A 6000-nucleotide genomic window follows, 5' to 3' on the forward strand; every position below is an offset into this window, starting at 1 on the left:
CTGCCCTGGTTGCGATTGGCAGTGTAATGATGTGTAGATGCAGGAGCTCCGGCTGTGAAACCGGAGGCGCATGAGACACCGCAACCTCCCCAGAAGACCGCTCCGCAGCTGCAGCCCCAAAATCCTAGGTCCCAACCGCTCTTCAGCTGGCAGGCGAGGGACCTCCTGATAGCCGGGGGAGAACAGACAGTTTCTTCCTCTATTTTCTGCCGCAGGTCGCAGTACAGCCGGGGTCTAAGATGGCGGCGTGACCATGAGGGCTCCCAGCTCAAAATGTTCAGATCTTCTTATCACAAGATCTTTTTAGTCTAGAGATCTGAATTTGGTCTCAGATTAAGCCCTGTGAGTTAGGCTTTAGGTAGGAGGCTAATCCTGGCCAGTAATGGGTCTCAGAGTCGCTTTTGACGCTTTTTGGTGGGGTTTCTGTGGGAGCTTAGGACTCTTGCTTCTTCATGTGGCAGAAGCCAGGCCACACCCCTCGGTGGACAACCCTTTTGAGACAAAGCATGTAAAATTAAATATCGGAGATTTCTTTCATTTTTCTTATCACTATTGGGCTACATTGGATTTGATGGATTACGTTGGACCAACATGGCATCAAGTTAGTTAATAAAATTTACAATACTTTGATGATACTTTATTTATCTGTCTATATGCATATTTGGTGAGACAACTCAAATGGCAATTTAGCCTTTATTATTATACAATTTCTCTGCCACATTTGCACCTGATCTTTCATCTACAGTTCTGGCCAAAAGTATTAGCACCCCTGCAATTTTGTCAGATAATACTCAGCTTCTTCCTGAAAATGATTGCAATCACAAATTCTTTGGTATTGTTATCTTCATTTAATTTGTCTTAAATGAAAAAACACAAAAGAGAATGAAGCAAAAAGCAAAACATTGATCATTTCACACGAAAATCCAAAAATGGGCCAGACAAAAGTATTGGCACCCTCAGCCTAATACTTGGTTGCACAGCCTTTAGCCAAAATTACTGCGACCAACCGCTTCCGGTAACCATCAATGAATCACAGAATCATAGAATCGTAGAGTTGGAAGGGACCTCCTGGGCCATCTGGTCCAACCCCCTGCTCAAAGCAGGATTCGCTAAATGAGTTTCTTGCAATGCTCTGCTGGAATTTTAGACCATTCTTCTTTGGCAAACTGCTCCAGGTCCCTGATATTAGAAGGGTGCCTTCTCCAAACTGCCATTTTTAGATCTCTCCACAGGCGTTCTATGGGATTCAGGTCTGGATTCATTGCTGGCCACCTTAGAAGTCTCCAGTGCTTTCTCTCAAACCATTTTCTAGTGCTTTTTGAAGTGTGTTTTGGGTCATTGGCCTGCTGGAAGACCCATGACCTCTGAGGGAGACCCAGCTTTCTCACACTGGGCCCTACATTATGCTGCAAAATTTGTTGGTAGTCATCAGACTTCATAATGCCATGCATATGGTCAAGCAGTCCAGTGCGAGAGGCAGCAAAGCAACCCCAAAACATCAGGGAACCTCCGCCATGTTTGACTGTAGGGACGGTGTTTTTTTCTTTGAATGCCTCTTTTTTTCGCCTGTAAACTCTATGTTGATGCCTTTGCCCAAAAAGCTCTACTTTTGTCTCATCTGACCAGAGAACATTCTTCCAAAACGTTTTAGGCTTTTTCAGGTAAGTTTTGGCAATCTCCAGCATGTCTTTTTTATGTCTCGGGGTAAGAAGTGGGATCTTCCTGGGTCTCCTACCATACAGTCCCTTTTCATTCAGACGCTGACGGATAGTATGGGTTGACACTGTTGTACCCTCGGACTGCAGGGCAGCTTGAACTTGTTTGGATGTTAGTCAAGGTTCTTTATCCAACATCCGCACAATCTTGCGTTGAAATCTCTTGTCAATTTTTCTTTTCCCTCCACATCTAGGGAGGCTAGCCACAGTGCCATAGGCTTTAAACTTCTTGATGACACTGCGCACAGTAGACACAGGAACATTCAGGTCTTTGGAGATGGACTTGTAGCCTTGAGATTGCTCATGCTTCCTCACAATTTGGTTTCTCAAGTCCTCAGACAGTTCTTTGGTCTTCTTTCTTTTCTCCAAGCTCAATGTGGTACACACAAGGACACAGGGCAGAGGTTGAGTCAACTTTAATCCATGTCAACTGGCTGCAAGTGTGATTTAGTTATTGCCAACACCTGTTAGGTGCCACATGTAAGTTACAGGTGCTGTTAATTGCAAAAATTAGAGAAACATCACATGATTTTTCGAACAGTGCCAATACTTTTGTCCACCCTCTTTTCTATGTTTGGTGTGGAATTATATCCAATTTGGCTTTAGGACAATTCTTTTTGTGTTTTTTCATTTAAGACAAATTAAATGAAGATAATAATAACAAAGAATTTGTGTTTGCAATAATTTTCAGGAAGAAACTGAGTATTATCTGACAAAATTGCAGGGGTGTCAATACTTTTGGCCACAACTGTATAAAGCTATTATGAAAAAGAAATAAATGGGCCCCAGTGTAGTGGATACAGAATGCTTGATTCTGCTCTGCATACATAAAGAGTTATTAAACAAAAATATCATGGCGTCCTCTCATTCTACATAACCAACTGAGGTAAAAATGACAGCAGCAAACTGATACTATCAGGGTATGTGCACACGTTGCAGATTACGCTGCGGAATTTTCTGCACCAAATACGCATCTCTTAGCAGAAAACGCAGGTGAAAATGCTTGCAGAGAGAGACAGACAGAGATAAATAGAGAGAATTTTTATGTGCCAGACTGAAAAAAGCTGCTGCGGATCCGCAAAAAGAATTGACATGCTGCGGGAAAAAACCCGCTGCAAATCTGCGTGGATTTTTCCGCAGCATGTGCACAGGATTTCTTGATTTCTCATAGACTAACATTGCCTGTGCACTACACTGCGGATTTGATGCAAATATGCACGGGAAAAACGCTGCGGATCCACATCAAAATCCGCCACGTGTGCACATAGCCTCAGGATGGGAAAGCCTGTTTTTTGGTCCCTCCACACCCTAAAAACACCAGTCAGCATTCACGCAAGTGGTGGTCTATCACATTACATAACACTGGTCAACAGCATTTTTGGTGCCAAAGATATTTCATCGAATTTAGGGTATTTTTGGGGTGCTGATTCTGAATATGTCATCAGTTTTGCCAGATTGGCTCAAGTTTTTGAGATTTTTGGTATCTTATTTATAGCACTTGTTGGTAAATGCGACGCATCATCTCATTAATTTCTTTGGATTAGTACTTGAACTGAGCAGTTCTCAATATAGTTTTGTGTTAATTAGTGTTCTAAAAGTTTGTTCATAGCTTGATTTTTGCACTAACTTTATGTTGTTGTCTGTTTTCCAGTGAAAAGCATGAACTCATCAAGAAGAAGTTGTCTTAACGATCCAGACTCATTCTGTTACATTTGTGGTGAATACACACTGCCAAAACATAGAAGAAACATAACAGACTTCGTAAAAAAAGTGTATTTTGCCTATTTTGGGGTTATGCTTGGGGACCAAGACAAGTTTTGGGCACCACACATAGTGTGCAAAGCATGTATCGAATTATTACGAAAATGGAGCAAAGGACAAAGAAAAAGCTTCAAATTTGGTGTTCCAATGGTGTGGAGAGAGCCAAAAAATCATCATGATGACTGTTATTTATGGTAAACACAGGTACAGGCACATCTTCACAATGAGGGACAGGCCTTCTTGCAGATTCCATGTTACTCCCATTTTCGTTTCTTATGCTTATTGAATCCTTGCACTTGCACTGCACAGAAATAACAGTCATCATGATGATTTTTTGGCTCTCTCCACACCATTGGAACACCAAATTTGAAGCTTTTTCTTTGTCCTTTGCTCCATTTTCGTAATAATTCGATACATGCTTTGCACACTATGTGTGGTGCCCAAAACTTGTCTTGGTCCCCAAGCATAACCCCAAAATAGGCAAAATACACTTTTTTTACGAAGTCTGTTATGTTTCTTCTATGTTTTGGCAGTGTATATTCACCACAAATGTAACAGAATGAGTCTGGATCGTTAAGACAACTTCTTCATGATGAGTTCATGCTTTTCACTGGAAAACAGACAACAACATAAAGTTAGTGCAAAAATCAAGCTATGAACAAACTTTTAGAACACTAATTAACACAAAACTATATTGAGAACTGCTCAGTTCAAGTACTAATCCAAAGAAATTAATGAGATGATGCGTCGCATTTACCAACAAGTGCTATAAATAAGATACCAAAAATCTCAAAAACTTGAGCCAATCTGGCAAAACTGATGACATATTCAGAATCAGCACCCCAAAAATACCCCAAATTCATTAAAATATTTTGGACACCAGAAAAAAAAATTTTTTTCGTTGACCTGTGTAATCTAATTCTGAGGTTAACCCGGCTTTTCTCAATACCCCTGTGTTGGTTAATTAGTAATAGTGGGGAAGGAGGAGGTCTGAAAAATCCTTTATTAACAAAAAAACGACAGAGAATAACATTTGCCGAAACCAAATCCCGGTGACAGTAATGGAAAGATGTATGCCAGGTGCATTACTAATGTAGCAATAAAACGTTAAAAAATTGAAATTACTTTATTTAACCCCTTACCTACAATTGACGTAATATTCCGTCCATGTGTCCATGGACCTAATTACCATGGACGGAATATTACGTCATCGCGATCAGCGGCGCCCACGTGGTGAGCGGCGCTGATCGCGGCCGAGTGTCAGCTAATTATCATAGCTGACACCCGGCACAATGTGTCAGGGGCGGTCACGGACCGCCCCCGACACGTTAACCTCTTGCACACCGCGATCAAACGCGATCGCGGTGTACCGGGGGTTAAAGGGAAGCATCGGCAGGGAGGGGGCTCCCTCCGTGCTTCCCTGAGCCCCCCACGGCAGCGCAATGTGCAGCGCTGCTGCGGGGGGCTCCTTTCCTCCAGGCCCCCGAATCCAAGATGGCGACGGGGGCCTTCGGGGGCCTGAGGAAGCTGGCTTCCTCAGTGCCTGCAAAGCGCAGGCATGAGGAAGTCTGCAGTAGTGCCTGTGACAGATCGCTGATCTGTCACAGTGATCTGTGATGTGACAGATCAGCGATCTGTCACAGGACAGTGATGTCCCACCTGGGACAAGGTAATAAAGTAAAAAAAAAAAAAAAAAAAGTGTTAAAAATAATTTTAAAAAAATCGCTAAATAAATTAGTAAAAAAAAAAAAAAATATTCCCCAATAAATCCATTTTTTCAAAATAAAAAAACCCAAAAACAATAAAAGTACACATATTTGGTATCGCCGCGTCCGTAATGACCTGCCCTATAAAACTGTCCCATTAGTTAACCCCTTTAGCGAACCCCTTAAAAAATAAAAATAAAAAACAAAGCAAAAAATAATGATTTATTATCATACCACCGAACAAAAAGTGCAATAACGCGCGATCAAAAAGACGCATATAAATATCCATGGTACCGCTGAAAACGTCATCTTGTCCCACAAAAAACGAGCCGCCATACAGCATCATCCGCAAAAAAATAAAAAAGTTATAGCTCGCAGAATAAAGCGAAACAAAAATAATTATTTTTTATATAAAATTGTTTTCATTGCAAAAAACCGACAAAACATAAAAAAACGACCTAAATGAGGTATCGCTGTAACCGTACTGACCCGAAGAATAAAACCACTTTATCAATTTTACCGCACGCGGAACTGTGTAAACGCACCCCCCCAAAAGAAATTCATGAAACGCTGGTTTTTGTTCATTCTGCGTCCCAAAAATCGAAATAAAAAGCGATCAAAAAATGTCACGTGCCCGAAAATGGTACCAATAAAAACGTCAACTCGTCCCGCAAAAAATAAGACCTCACATGACTCGGTGGGTCAAAATACGGAAAAATTATAGCTCTCAATATGTGGTGATGCAAAAACTATTTTTACAATAAAAAGCGTCTTTTAGCGTGCGACAGCCACCAAACATAAAAACCGCCATAAATAGT

This window comes from Dendrobates tinctorius, unplaced genomic scaffold (genome assembly GCF_039654945.1).
Source record: "Dendrobates tinctorius isolate UK_male_01 unplaced genomic scaffold, ASM3965494v1 ptg000024l, whole genome shotgun sequence".
Classification (NCBI taxonomy): Eukaryota; Metazoa; Chordata; class Amphibia; order Anura; family Dendrobatidae; genus Dendrobates; species Dendrobates tinctorius.